Genomic DNA, 16,408 nt, shown 5'->3' on the forward strand with positions numbered 1-16,408 from the left:
TCGAACAAACTGTATATGTATGTTGTAAAATGATGTTACAGGAGTGTCATCGGAAGAATTCTGAGAAGGTTAGTGAAAAAATTAATATATTTTGGCGGTGATTACGTTATAGCGCTCTTTGGCTGGAATCGATGCTCTGGTAACGTTTTCACATGTGGTATGCTAACTTATCGATTTATTGTGTTTTCGCTGTAAAACGCTTAGAAAATCTGAAATATTGTCTGGAATCACAAGATCTGGGTCTTTCCATTGCTATGCTTTGTCTATTCTTATGAAATGTTTTATTAAGAGTAAATTGGTCATACACGTTGCTCTCTATAGTAATTCTAGTCGTCTTGTGATGGTCGGTGCAATTGTAAACTGTGATTTCTAACTGAAATATGCACTTTTTTCTAACAAAACCTATCCTATACCATAAATATGTTATCAGACTGTCATCTGAAGAGGTTTTTGGTTAGTGGCTATCAATATCTTAGTTTAGCCGAATTGGTGATAGCACCTGAAGTAGTAAGAAACTGATGGAGTTAGAAAAGTGGTGTATTTTGCTAACGTGTTTAGCTAATAGATTTACATATTTTGTCTTCCCTGTAAAACATTTAAAAAATCTGAAATGGTGGCTTTATTCACAAGATCTGTATCTTTCATCTGGTGTCTTGGACTTGTGATTTAATGATATTTAGATGCTACTATCTACTTGTGAAGCTATGCTAGCTATGCTAATCAGTGTGTGGGGGGGTGGGGGGTGATCCCGGACCCGGGGTAGAGGCTCGTTAGAGGTTAAAAATGCCTTGGAGTTTACAGTGTATGCCCCGGCCATGTCATGAAAATTTGTGCATGTAGTTTATCATCAGAAACCTCTTTGTTTACCTAGCAGTGAGAAACCTCTTTGTTTACCTAGCAGTGGATGTGATCACATGCAACTTCAAATTCTGCTCATGCAAGTTAACAAATGTTAACGTAATCAGATGGTTATTGTCTACTGTACAAAATCGTAGATGTGATCAGAGGATTGCTTACCTAGCAAGCCAGCGAGGCAAGAAAAAATATCACAAATATGGCTAGATAAAGGCCAGAAGAATAATATACATGTAGAACATAGCTATAGCCATCAGTTTTGCAATATTTCATGGTCATCACTCACTCACTGTTAAGTTTGTCAAGGTCCCGATATTAGTACTAGCTCTCCTGCTACAGAGCTTTTTGAAACCTTGAGACAATTGAGACATGGATTGTGTATGTGTGTCATTCAGAGGGTGAATGGACGAGAACATATTTAAATGCATTTGAACAGGGTATGGTAGTAGGTGCCAGGCGCAGCAGTTTGTGTCAAGAACTGCAACGCTGTTTGTTGTTTCAAGCTCGACAGTTTCAGATGTGTATCAAGAATGGTCCACCACCCAAAGGACATCCAGCCAACTTGACACAACTGTTGGAAGGATCAGAGTCAACATGGGCCAGCATCCCTATGGAACGCTTTCGACACCTTGCAGAGTCCATGCCCCGACAAATTGAGTCTGCTCTGGGGGCAAAAGGGAGGGAGGGGGGGGGGGGGTGTTGTACATTCAGTGTATATTCTAATTACAGTATGTTGACATTCAAGATGAAATGTTTGTAGGAAATATAATCCTATTTTTACGATAAGTAGGCTTTTTTTAGATAAATTACCAGCGTTGCAATTTTCAGTGTTCCTGATAGGTAAAAATGTCATTGGGGGCGGGAGTAGAGAACCTAAAAGATGTCTGGCATCATAATCACCTGACACTGTAACAGCAAGAGATCAACTGATCTGATGGTTTATTCTTGTGGGTTTGTTAGTAGCATTTTAACTTCTCTAGGATAGGGTGCAGAGTTTTCACTTAGGGAAAAATAGCGTGCGCAATTTCAACTTCGTGCTACTCATCCCCAGAATATAAGATATGCATATAATTAGTAGATTTGGATAGAAAACACTCTGAAGTTTCTAAAACAGTTTGAATCATATCTGTAAGTATAACAGAACTTATATAGCAGTCAAAACCCTGAGGACTAACTTTTTTATTGTTCAGTTCCTCTATGTTCAATGGATTGTGTTGGGCAAACCAGAATTCTAATCAGTAAATGCGCAGTTTCTACTGCTTCCACTGGATGTCGCCATTGTATGGAAAATGGTTAAGGTTTTTTCTTTTGAGGTGAAAAAGATATTAACCCGGAAGTGGAGTGACGTCGTTTGTTTATGTTTGAGATTTGGGCAAGACATGAAATGTTCCGTGAGTTTGTTGATATCCTGTATTGAAAACAGATTGACCTGTCTTCAATTTGATCGATTATTAACGTTTACAAATACCTTAAGCTGTATTACAAAAGTACTTTGAAATGTTTTGGCAAAGTTTAGAGGTAATTTTTTTTAGATATTGTGTCATGATTTTGCTCAAATTGAACGCTGTTTTTCCTGGTACAACGGCGCCAAATATATGGACAATTTGGATATATATGGACGGAATTAATCGAACTAAAGGACCACTTGTGATGTTTATGGGACATATTGGAGTGCCAACAAAAGAATCTCATAAAAGGTAATGCGTTTTTTATATTTTATTTCTGCGTTTTGAGTAGCGGCGGCATGGTTGAAATATGCTTCTCTCTCTTTGTTTACTATGGTGTATCCTCAGATAATAGCATCGTTTGCTTTCGCCGAAAAGCCTTTTTGAAATCTGACATGTTGGCTGGATTCACAACGAGTGTAGCTTTAATTTGATATCTTATATGTGTGATTTAATCAAGTTTAATTTTATATAATTTTTTTGAATTTGGCGCTCTACATTTTGACATGGCTGTTGGGACGCAAGCGTCCCATCTATCCCAGAGAGGTTAAGAAATACATCGCTAATCTGCAGCACAGCGCTAAATTCTGCCTGTTGGTTGCATTCAACCCATAATTTCTTGCATGCGTAGACTATCTACACTTGAGTGTCATTCCTTCTTAGCACACCTAGTGAGGTTGGATTTTGGTTCCTGGATAAATTACCATCTCCATCATCATGGCAATGATGCATGTCTGTATAAATCCTGAAAGGTCAGTTATCGAAAAAATGTGCCTGATAATAAGACGAGTTAAACCTTAAAGCAGGTCATGAAATACCCCCTCAGGTGGCTCCTCCTTGTTGTTGCTAATGAGCAAAATATGTTTTCAGGCCTGCTTATTTCTCAACCCACTCAGGAAATAAATAGTGAAGGAAGCTTAGCCCTTAGGCTGTCTGAATAATGGGTTCACCTTAAACTCCCCTTCAGAGGTGTTTGTAAATGCAAACATCAAACTAACCCCAGGCTGCAGACTATCATGGATTACGATTAGCTTGATACCAGGACCAACACAAGGCGTGTGTGTGGGTGTGAGGTGTCTGGGCATGTGTGTGCATGTGTGTATGTGTTTAGATGGAGTGACACTTTTACATGCGTTATTAGCCGTACTGAAGGCTTCTGTACAGCTACAATAATAGTATAACATTGATTTGTGGTGTTTTTCAAAGCTTTAAAATCCCTGCGCAACACTAACTAAAAGGTTTTCAGCAGCCTCCCTCTGTGTAAGCAAGAGTAAGACTTTCTTAAATTGAGCAATGATGTGTGTGCAATACATCAAATCTGTAAGTGAAAGGCAGTGTGTAATTATTGTGTGTGCTGGTATCTTTGGAAACCACATTGAAAAGGACGGATTAATTATCTTTTGAATGGATGTCATTGCGGTAAATTAAGACAAATGCTGTCATAATTTGATGTACAGTAACAGTCAAAAGTTTGGACACACCTACTCATTTGAGGGACTTTCTTTATTTTTACTATTTTCTACATTGTAGAATAGTAGTGAAGACATCAAAACTATGAAACTACACATATGGAATCATGTAGTAAGCAAAAAAGTGTTCAACAAATCAAAATATATTTTATATTTGAGATTCTTCAAAATAGCCACCATTTGCCTTGATGACAGCTTTGCACACCCTTAGCATTCTATCAATCAGCTTCATGAGGTAGTCATCTGGAATGCATTTCAATTAACAGGTGTGCTTTCTTAAAAGTTAATTTGTGGAATGTTTTCCTTCTTAATGTGTTTGAACCAATCAGTTGTGTTGTGACAAGGTGGGGGGGTATACAGAACACAGCCCTATTTGGTAAAAGACCAAGTCCATATTATGGCAAGAACAGCTCAAATAAGCAAAGAGAAATGACAGTCCATCATTACTTTAAGAGATGAAGGTCAGTCAATACGGAACATTTCAAGAACTTTGAAAGTTTCTTCATTTTTTTCATTTCACTTCACCAATTTGGACTATTTTGTGTATGTCCATTACATGAAATCCAAATAAAAATATATTTAAATGACAGGTTGTAATGCAACAAAATAGGAAAAACACCAAGGGGGATGAATACTTTTGCAAGACACTGTAGCTAGCTGAACAATGAACCATAATCACAACTCATGACGTTACTACCCTGCATGAATCTGCAGGTAGCTAACCAACCGGGTTCTATGGCTATAACTAGTCAAGCAAATGTGTCTGAGATATGAAGAATAAGATCATGTACATAACGTTAGCTCGAGACCCAGCCAGCTAACGTTAGCTATCTAACAGTACACTTGAAATGAAACCGCTTTCTGTCAAAAATTTGAAATTTGTAGCTAGACTCTCTTACCAGTATACATCATGGTTGGACGCGTCTCCAGTCTGATGCCATGCATAGGTGCCCTTAGTTTGATGATGTAATCCAGACTGGTGTTTTCCCCATCTCTTTAGCTATCACTTTCGGTCCTCCAGAAAGTGGAGAGCATACACATAACATTAGTTCGCGAGCCAGCCAGCTAATGTTAGCTAGCTAACAATACACTTTAACTTGACATTAGGTTCATGCAGTTTTAGAACACGATACATAAAAAAAGCCACGTTCAACACGATTACCTAGACATACTGACCAGCTCCAATAGACAGACGTGTGCTATATGGTAGAACAATCCAAACTCAACATTTCCAGCCCACTCATTATCTCAGCCAATCATGGCTAGTGGGAAGGTTGCTCATTTATCTGTGGCTAAACCAACTAGGCCCTTAATTTAACAATTTCATTCATATTTACAGATGGCATACACGTTTGATATTAATGCGCTTGAAAGTTCACATGTTTGAAAAAACAAAAACGCATTTTGATAAAAAAATATTTTTTTACGTTCAACTGACTCTCCTGTGAAGTCGTGACTTGCGACCATACTCCTAGTTTCTTGAATCGGTACGTGTTATTTCACAGTTTTGATGTCTTCGCTATTATTCTACAATGTAGATAAAGAAAAACCCTAAGGAAACACTAATAATGTTTATATATTTTTGCTTTACTCTTCTCATATGTACAGTATATACTGTATTCTATTCTACTATATTTTAGTCTATGCCACTCTGACATTGCTCATCCTAATATTTATATATTCCGTAATTCCATTATTTTACTTTTAGGTTGTGTGTATTGTTGTGAATTGTTAGCTATTACTGCACTGTTGGGGCTAGAAACACAAGCATTTCGCTACACCTGCAATAACATCTGCAAAACATGTGTATGTGACAAATAAAATTAGATTTGATGAGTAGGTGTGTCCAAAGTTTTGGTCTACAGACAATCACGGACTACAACGGGAAAACCAGCCACGTCGCAGACACGACTTTTTGCTTCTGGACTAGCTGCACTCCTTCTTCACCCGCTTTGAGGATAACACCGTGCCACAGAAGCAGCCCGCTACCAAGGCCCTCCTTCGCCGTGGCCGACGTGAGTATGACATTTAAGTGTGTTAACCCTTGCAAGGCTACCAGCCCATACGGCCTCCCGAGCCGCATCCTCAGAGCATGCACAGACCAGCTGGCTGGAGTGTTTACGGACACATTCAATCTCTCCCTATCCCAGTCTGCTGTCCCCACTTGCTTCAAGATGTCCACCATTGTTCCTGTGACCAAGAAAGCAAAGGTAACTGTACTAAATTACTATTGTCCCGTAGCACTCTATTCTTTCATCATGAAATGCTTTGAGAGGCTAGTTAAGGATCATATCACTTCTACCTTACCTGACACCCTACACCCACTTAAATTTTCTTACCGCCCCAATCGAACTGCACACTGCCCTATCTAGACAAGATGAATACCTATGTAAGAATGCTGTTCATTGACTATAGCTCACCATTCAACACTATAGTACCCTCCAAGCTCATCATTAAGTTCAGGGCCCTGAGTCTGAACCACACCCTGTGCAACTGGGTCCTGGACTTCCTGATGGGCCGCCCCCAGGTGGTGAAGGTAGGAAACAACACCTCCACTTCGCTGATCCTCAACACAGGGGCCCCAGAAGGGTATGTGCTCAGCCCCCTCCTGTACTCCCTGTTCACCTATGACTGGGAGAGTGGTGCCAGGAAAATAATCTCTCGCTCAACATCAACAAAACAAAGGAGATGGCCCCTAAAATCCTCACAAACTTTTACAAATGCACAATTTAGATGATCCTGTTGGGCTGTATCACCCCTGGTGTGGCAACTGCACTGCCCGCAACCGCAGGGCTCTCCAGAGGGTGGTGCAGTCTGCCCAACGCATCACCGGGGACAAACTACCTGCCCGCCAGGACACCTACAGCACCCGATGTCACAGGAAGGCCAAAAATATCATCAAGGACATCAACCACCCAAGCCACAACCTGTTCGCCCCTCTATCATCCAGAAGGCGAGGCCAGTACAGGTGCATCAAAGCTGGGACCGAGAGTCTGAAAAAAAGCTTCTATCTCAAGGCCATTATTCATCACTAGCCGGCTTCCACCCGGTTACGCAACCCTGCACCTTAGAGGCTGCTGCCCTATTATTCATAGACTTGGAAACACTGGCTAATTTAATAATGGAAAACTAGTCACTTTAATAATGTTTGCATACTACTTTACTCATCTCATATGTATATAATGTATTATATTCTACTGTATTTTAGACAATACCACTCCGATATTTGCTCAATCAAATATTTATACATTTCCATTCTTTTACTTTTAGATGTATTTGTATTGTTAGATACTACTGCACTGTTGGAGCTAGGAACACAAGCATTTCGCTACACCTTCAATAACATCTGCTAAATATGTGTATGTTACCAATAACATTTAATTTAATTTAAATGTGATTAATGTCAGGGGACATTCTGTTCTAAATGTTCCTGTGGTTAAAGCTTATTTTATCGCTGGGTTCACATAGTCATTTAATTTCTGACTGCAGTTATGTGAAAAAAAAGCGAATTAAAGTCCTAGTGTGATGTTGTGTTTGAGATTAAATGATGGTACAAAATAAGAGAAAATATCATATGATGTTTGACGCATGTACGGTTAAAAGAAATGTGTTAAAAAAATCCAAGCGGATCCTCCTTTAGATCTCTTAGCATCCCATGACAGGTGGTAATGGAGAAAGCAACTTTGAGTATACAATGTCTGTTGATACATCAGACAAGGCTAATACAACCATAGTACATACCAACACACTCTAGCATCCTTGTGAGGGGAAGGGAGGTGAAGTTACATAATGTCATCAGGTCATCATCCAGTCACACTATAATTTCCCCCAGTGGTTTATCCTCACAGGACTTGCCCATGAAATTTGACTGTCAAGTATGATGTTCTCCTGTGGCATGTCAAATGGCACCCTATTCCTGTTATAGTACGCTACTTTTGACCAGGACCCATACATAGGGTGCCATTTGGGATGCAGACAAAGTCCACAGATTGGGCATTGGAAGCTCAGCCTGTGGCCTGCACAGTAAAGATAAAGAAGATGAAGATATGGACCGGGGCCAAGAACTTCAATTTCTGGGTTTATGTAATATACAATTATTATGGGAGCCATGCCATTCTGCAAATGTGACCCAAAACTTTGTTACGCTTGAACATCTCCTGTTATGGTCTAGTCTGTGTTGGAATGGGATGATGATGCAGGCATTATAGTTTCTTTATTTCTGGTTTGAAAGACCTTAGCTGCTAGCTTTACAACAAACACATCAAACTGTCAAATCAAACACAAATTTGTTGAAAAGTTGTCTTTTCAACACATTTTGCTCACTTGACTGGAACATTTGCATAAATAGCCCTGTAACCTGTAAAACACATTACTGAGGAGCATTACATCCTTAGAACTACAACAACGTATCCAATTAGAGATACAGTCAGGTCCATAATCATTGGCACCCTTTGTTACAAATACCCTGCCGGTGAATTATCAGCACCTCACAACCCTGAGCGGCACACTCCACTCCTCATCTCCCACAACTGGAGCCTGGGAGTCCTAGGGCAGTGGTCACCAACTGGTCGATCTTCAAGACATTCCTAGTCATCTCCAAACATTTCTGTAGAAAAGCCAACGATAAAGGCAAAAAGTCTTGATCTCCTTTTTTTTCGGGTTGCGCTGTTGGCGGTAGGTGCACTTGATTCAGAAGCCCTGCACACCGGCCAGACAAAGTGTTCTATTTTGAACTATTTAATTTCCCTGAAAAGACAAACTCCGTATACCTGGTGGATGGGGAGATCTGTGACTAAATCAAATGTGCCTACTGCGGTGGCCAATTAAGTAGCTCAAATCACCCTGACTACCTACAGCTTCCACAAGTTTTACTCAGCACTGTCAATACTATTACAAAACATAAAACGCTATTTTCTCTACTTCTACTTGTGCTAGAGCTGCAAAGAATGAGTAGCCAAGTGTATTGACAGCCCTGCGTTTTTATTATTATTAGCAGCTCATAGTGTTTATTTTAATATCGAGGAGAATTTCACTTTCTCTGGTCATAGGAACAACATGAATTTGTGCCTGAGGCAGATGTGGTGCTACTCGAGTTTCGCCATCAGGTGGAAGACTGTGTCTCCTCTCTCTGGTCAGTCTCACCGTGACTCGAGTTTTCGCCATCAGGTGGAAGACTGTGTCTCCTCTCTCTGGTCGCTCACCGGAGAAAAAGAAGGAGAGAGCAGAGACTTTGAGAGGCAGACCCTCTGCTCCTCTCTACCTCCCTCTGCCGAGACTAATGCTGTGTTCAAAATAACTGGGAACTCTCAGATTTCCGACTTCAGTGTGTTCAACACAACTGGGAACTTGGGAAAAGACTAGATCCGACTGGGGAAAATAGTTTTGAACGGTCATCCAACTTGTAAACTCGGGTATCTTTCTAGAGCTCCGACTTTCCGAACTGAAGTTCACTGAAGTCATGATTTGATGTTGTTTTTCCCGAGTTCTCAGTTGTCTTGAAAGCACAATGACCTTCAAATGCAGGTACCATCAGTCAAGTAAAATAAAAAAGTGAATGATTTGCTAATTATTTAAATTTATGCTCAGCTGTGCCTCACAAGTGCCACACCAACTGATTTATTTTGTTATCAAAGAGTTCTGAAATATAATATAGTCTGAGAAGAACAATATTGGCAGGCCAGGCATATAGCGGATATGCTGTGATGATAATGTATTAGGCCTACTGCACAAACCTCATTCCTACAGGACTGTTTTTATTAGGTTAATGTTACATTTTTTAAGTTATGTTTAAAAAAGAAATCTGAGTGGTAGATCTCTGCTTGCTTTTTTACTTCGAATGTGATATTGACTCAGAAAGGGTTGGTGACCACAGGTCTAGGGGGCACCATAAGCCTGCCTCTCAAACTCTCTCTGACCTGTGAGAACAGTGTCCTGATACGTTGCTAGGGAGTTTACTAGGGGTCCTGACATCTACCCATCCTCTTGACTCTGCAGGTCACACAATACTTGCTGTCTCCCTCAAGAGGTGACAGAGATCAACATCTCTATCTCGGCCCGTCAACAACTAGATTCAAAAACATCTTTCTGGACATGTGGGATGGTGTGCAAGCACAAAGTGAGTTGTGTGACATTTATATATTGTTCTTCATAGTTAGTTGTTACTAATGTTGTATGCTGCCTTTGTGTAGCTGTATTGTAGTATGTGCAGGTAGCATATACATTTTCATACGGTTCTTCCCTTGTTCATAGCCTTATTGATCTACTTGTCCTATCAGTTAAAGCCTTGTGTACTATTCATCACCTTTGTTTCTCCTGTTTCAGAACCACTACCTTTCTCACTTTTCATCCCCATGTTCATCTTTTGCTGTGTGTGAATAAAGTTCCTGTGTGTGTTAACTATTGAGCTGCTTCATTCCCCTGTAACCGGGGGCGGTGTCAGTGAGTCACATACCAGTAAAATACATAGAGCCGGGTCACTCTCTGTCACCCTTGATAAAATTAGCAAAAAATCAATGTTGATCAATGAGAGTTCACCCTTTATTCACACACTCAAAAAGACAACCAGAAGTTGGTTGAATTTTCATGTGTTATCACTATGATTTCAACCATTTAAAAGCACATCAAACTTAAAATGGGAATACAATGTCTGATATTTTGTATTTATACAACAACAAAATGTGTTATCACCGTGCTTCCTCAAATAGCACAGCCAAATTTCATGAATTGCAGTTGAGATTATGTTAAAAGTGCAAGTGATCAATGCTGTTCAAGATTCTGCACAGATTATTATAGCAATTGTGAAGACCTGCGACGTTTACATGCTATCTTGAACATGCACGCTTTCTGTGATTGCATAAGAAGGCATTTATAGTTACAGTAGGCTCACCTCAGAATGTGGCCATTGATATGTTACTATTGATGTGTAAATACTGTTACATTAGCTTGTGAGATATCCTTAATTTTAGGCTATTTACTGTATTACAAAAGTATTATTGAATTGTGTTTTGTTGACAATGCAGCCAAATGTCAACATTTAATGTATGTCTACTGCTTGGACAGTTTCATCTAAGCCACTAGCATAATCCTATTCTTTAACTTTTCTTTTTGGTTTAGTTGGAGACTAAACCTATAATTTGTTAACTTGTTGACAAGTTAATTGCTATTCACAGTTTTGCAAAAGTGTAATTGAATTGTGTTTGGTTGTCAACGCAACCAAATATCAACATTTGATGGAGATGTGAGCAAGACAAAGGAGCTGATCGTGGACTACAGGAAAAGGGGGGCCGAACAGACCCTCATTAACATTAACGGGGCTGTAGTGGAGCGGGTCGAGAGATTCAAGTTCTTTGGTGTCCACATCACCAACGAACTATCATGGTCCAAACATACCAAGACAGTCGTGAAGAGGGCACGACAAAACCTTTTCCCCCTCAGGAGACTGAAAAGATTTAGCATGGGCCTCCAGATCCTCAAAAGGTTCTACAGCTGCACCATCAAGAGCATCCTGACCGGTTGCATCACTGCCTGGTATGGCAACCGCTCGGCATCTGACCGTAAGGCCCTACAGAGGGTAGTGCGACCTATCCAGTATATCGCTGGGGCCAAGCTTCCTGCCATCCAGGACCTATATAATAGGCGGTGTCAGAGGAAAGCCCATAAAATTGTCAGAGACTCCAGCCACCCCAGTCATAGACTGTTCTCTCTGCTACCGCACGGCAAGAGGTACCGGAGCGCCAAGTCTAGGACCAAAAGGCTCCTCAACAACTTTTATCCCCAAGCCATTAGACTGCTGAACAATTCATAAAAATCGCCACCGGACAATTTACACTGTTACCTATGCATAGTCACTTCTCCCCCACCTACATGTACAGATTACCTCAACTAGCCTGTACCCCTGCACACTGACTCGGTACCGGTGCCCCCTGTATATAGCCTCGTTATTCTTATTCTTATTGTGTTACTTTTTATTATAATTTTTTATTTTAGCCTACTTGGTAAATATTTTCTTCTTCTTGAACTGCACTGTTGGTTAAGGGCTTGTAAGTAAGCATTTCGCAGTAAAGTCTACACTTGTTGTATTCAGCGCATGTGGCAAATAAAGATTTATTTGAGATGTATATTTTGTGAAAATGACATAGTCCGGTTTTAATTCCATTTTGTCTACAAATTAATTATTGATATATTGGATTCACGTCCCAATCTTAACCAATAATTAAATTAAAGAATATGACTAAATGAAATCAAACTTTATTTAAAGTTTGATTTGATTGAATTTAGTCTTATTCTTTAACTTAAATTTTTGTTTGAGATGCAGACATGAATCTTCCAACATATCAATTAATAATTTGTAGACAAAATGGAATTAAAGCCACACTAAGTTAGTGGCACAGATGGACCTTTCCAAGCAGAAGATCTCCTTCAAATGTTGATATTTGTTTGCTTTGACAACAAACACAATTGAATATCCAGTTTGCATACAATTAAATATTTTATATATTGGATGCATGTCTAGAACTCAATCAAAAATCGAATTTAAGGAATAGGACTAAAGCTAATCCAATCAAACTTCAAATGCACTTTAAATAAAGTTTGATGTGATTTAGTCTTTAACTCTGATTTGTGGTTGAGATGGAGATAAAAAATGTACTTGAAGATTACATTTGAAATCTAATTAGCAAAATACAAAAATCCCCATAAAAATCTGTCAGTTTAAGATAGAGATATCTGTGTTTTTGCATTGGATGTGTCTCAATCCACCCGCATCCACTTATGTAACATTTCTGCATTTGTGGAGAAAGGTGACAGAGCTAGAGCGATGTTTGTCAGACCAGAGCTGTGTTTGAACACCCATATATATAATACTGTATACTACATACTTAACAGACCAGAGCTGTGTTTGAACACCCATATTATCATACTGTATACTACATACTTAACAGACCAGAGCTGTGTTTGAACACCCATATTATCATACTGTATACTACATACTTAAGGAGTATACACTATTAGTTCATTTTAGTAGACTGTAAACGAACGGTATCATTTCAGTTGGGTGTACTAGCGCTTCTCCTGTCTACCGGAAGTTGATGCAACTTGCTATACAACTTCTTGCTAACTTGCTAGCATAACAAATTACTAGCTAGACATCTTACAACTTTTTTGGACTTCAATGTCCATGGAGAACGCACAACAACTATACCACTTAGCTAAGCTAAGAATGATGTAAATAATCAAGTCAATAAATGTTTTCCTCCATCTCCATCTGTATTTGATGTTTCATTATTTGTGTCCATTCCTATGTTAAACCCTATATGATTAAACTCGGCACGCGATGCACTGTATGCGACTTGAGACAGACATAGAAAATGCAACTGTGTAACAGTTAATAAACTGGCAAGTCAATGTATTAGTAGCCAACTAACATTAGGTAGCTAACTAATGTCATAAGGCTAGTAGCGTAGCTAACAAATTGTCAGCCAACATAACGTGTAACGTAACTTATTTGAAATTACTTTTTCATTACATTGCTCCACATTTTCTTAACATTTGTCACAATTAGTTAAAGCAATTCATGTTTATTTTTTGTACTTATATTTGTATCCTCTCTCGTCTGACTGCATTTTTTTCCGCCATTGTCTTCACATCTGAAAATGTTGTGATGCCAAACCCATTTTCTGAAGATTTGCATTATACGCCCTAAAAGCACGGAAATAGGGTCCACTGCTTGTTTACTCAGAATTTTGGCGAATATCCGGGAACTGGTATACTAACTATATCCAAACTATGACCAATAAGCACACTACATACTCAATCTACATCACAAATAGTACAGTCAGTGCGGTTAGTATGAGTATTTGAACATGAGACATGCCGGAAATCATCTGTAGCGTCCTTAGCAATCGGCGGTTGAAGGTGTGTTTTAGGAGGCTAAAGGCACGTTACGGGTACGGAGTGGTATGGTAGTATCAGGGACAACACCCCCTTCTGGGATGGGGGGTGGCTTTCATGGAAGGGATATTGGAAGACAATTGGAGGTTTACTTAGAGTTAGATGCAACTGCAGTATGTTTAGCAGTGCATATATTATGGTACAGCGACATGGATAGATGTCAGACATTGATTCGGGAAGTATTGTTAAGTATGGATAAATTCAGGGTGTCTAGCAGCTTGATCATGGTACTTTTTGGTAGTAAGTTTAGTATAATTGTATTCTTGAAACTTGTTTCTCATTATGGCAAGTGGTGAAATACGTATAGCTAGTTATAACTGTAATGGTTCAGCAGAATATAATAAAAGATGATCAGTCTTTACCATACGCCATGGAATTGGCTGAGTGTATGTTCCAGCAGGTGTTCCGTCTGTATGGGATTCCGGAGGACATCGTCTCTGACCGCAGGCCCCTGTTTGTCTCCCGGGTGTGGCCAACCTTCTGTGACCGACTGGGGATCGCCCTCAGCCTCTCCTCCGGGTTCCATCCCCAAACCAACGGGCAGACTGAACCAAGAAATAGGGAAGCACCTCCGCCAACAATGTTCTGCCTCTCCACACGACTGGAATCGGTATATGGCCTGGGCCAAATACACTCACAACTCACTGATGCAGTCATCCCTCCGCCTTACTCCGTTTCAGTGTGTACTTGGTTACCAACCCCCATGTTTCCCGGGGAGGCGGAGCCTGGTACTGTCCCAGCTGTCGACGACTGGTTATGGGAGACCGCTCACCGGCATCTACAGGAAGCCTCTAATACCCCAAAAACGCTTTGCCGACAGACGCCGCCAACCTACGCCACTCTTTCACCCTGGACAGCGTGTGTGGCTCTCTACCACAGACATCCGGCTCTGCCTCCCCTGCAAAAAGTTCTGTCCTCGCTTCATTGGTCCCTTCAAGATAACCTATCGCATCAACCCTGTCACTTACCACCTCCAGTTACCACGTCAGTATAAAAACTTCTAGTCCTTCCGTGTGTCTTTGTTAAAACTGGTCACCGATAGTCCTCTTCGTCCTCCAGTCTCAACCCACAGTGCGCCCCACCGTTGGACGTCAGAGGGGAACCTGCCTACGCCATTCAGGCCATCCTGATTCCAAACGACTGAGAGGTCGCATCCACTATCTAGTGGACTGGGAAGGTTATGGGCCTAAAGACCGGTCCTGGGTCCCCAACCAGGACATCCTCGACCCAGAGATGATTCAAGGCATTCCACCGTAACCCTCCGGAATGTCCCGCTCCCCGACCTTGGGGTCGACCCCCGAACAGACCCACTGGACATCAGCCTCGACGCAGACCGTCAGGTCAGTCCAGAACCTTGTCGAACCAGCTTGCCGGACCTCGCCCCCGAGGTAGGAGGCCGCTTCTGCTCCCCCGCCCGCCCGCTCCACCCTCCGGTGCCGTTGGGTCGTCAGGAGCCTGCCCTGGTGGAGGGGTACTGTAAGGTTCTGTATTTATTTTCTTAGTCAACCTTGTGTTCTGTTTCGTTGTGATCTTGAACGTAGCCCTGTTTCTTTGTGTTCTTGAAAGTAGCCCTGTCTTTCATTTTTGTTCGTTGATTTCATTTTTGTTCACTGATTTCACCTGTGTTAGTTTCTCACCTGGTCTCATCAGCTCCTTATTTAGTTCAGTTCATTCTATTTGTGTCTTAGTGAGGTATTGTTCGTTTGGACTCTACTAAGCCTTTTCCTAGCTCGTTTGTGAGAACCAGTTATAGCCTTCAGTCCTAGTTTTGTTTCACCTGCCTGTTTGCCTACCTGCGAAGGCGAAATATACACCTGCCGCACTCAGCGAGTGAATCAACACCTTTTTCTCCCTGAGTATTCATTACAGAAATATTTTGGGTAGATGTTCCAAAAACAGATTTGAACTATATATGGACATGTTGTAAAGTATGCAAAGGCGTATTCATTGACCATTTTTTGTATTATACCATCATTTGTATATGTTTTATTGTGTACTAGATCATATGGGTTAAAAGTGTTTTTGTTCTTCTGAAACATAAATAAACAGTTCCAAGTGAAAGACAAAGGTCATAGCTTTCTAGGGGGAACACTAAAATATTGCCCTCCTATTAGATTGATAACTAAAACCATAGCGAAATTTGGCTATATATACAGGGTACCAGTACTGAGTCGATGTGCAGGGGTACAAGGTAATTGAGGTATATACAATATGCAAAAGTATTCATCCCCCTTGGCGTTTTACCTATTATTTTGCATTACAACCTGTAAGTTAAATAGATTTTTATTTGGATATCATGTAATGGACATACAAAAAATTGTCAAATTGGAAGTGAAATGAAATGAAAAAAAAAATATATATATATTTAAAAACGGAAAAGTGGTGCGTGCATATGTATTCACACGCTTTGCTATGAAGCCCCTTCATAAGATCTGCTTCAACCAATTACCTTCAGAAGTCACAGAATTAGTCCACCTGTGTGCAATCTAAGTGTCACATGATCTGTCCCATGATCTCAGTATATATGTACACCTGTTCTGAAATGCCCCAGAATCCGCAACCCCACTAAGCAAGGGGCACCACCAAGCAAGCGGCACCATGAAGACCAAGGAGCTCTCCAAACAGATCAGCGACAAAGTTGTGGAGAAGTACAGATCAGGTTTGGATTATAAAACAATATCAGAAACTTTG

Source organism: Salvelinus alpinus, chromosome 10 (genome assembly GCF_045679555.1).
Source record: "Salvelinus alpinus chromosome 10, SLU_Salpinus.1, whole genome shotgun sequence".
Taxonomy (NCBI): domain Eukaryota; kingdom Metazoa; phylum Chordata; class Actinopteri; order Salmoniformes; family Salmonidae; genus Salvelinus; species Salvelinus alpinus.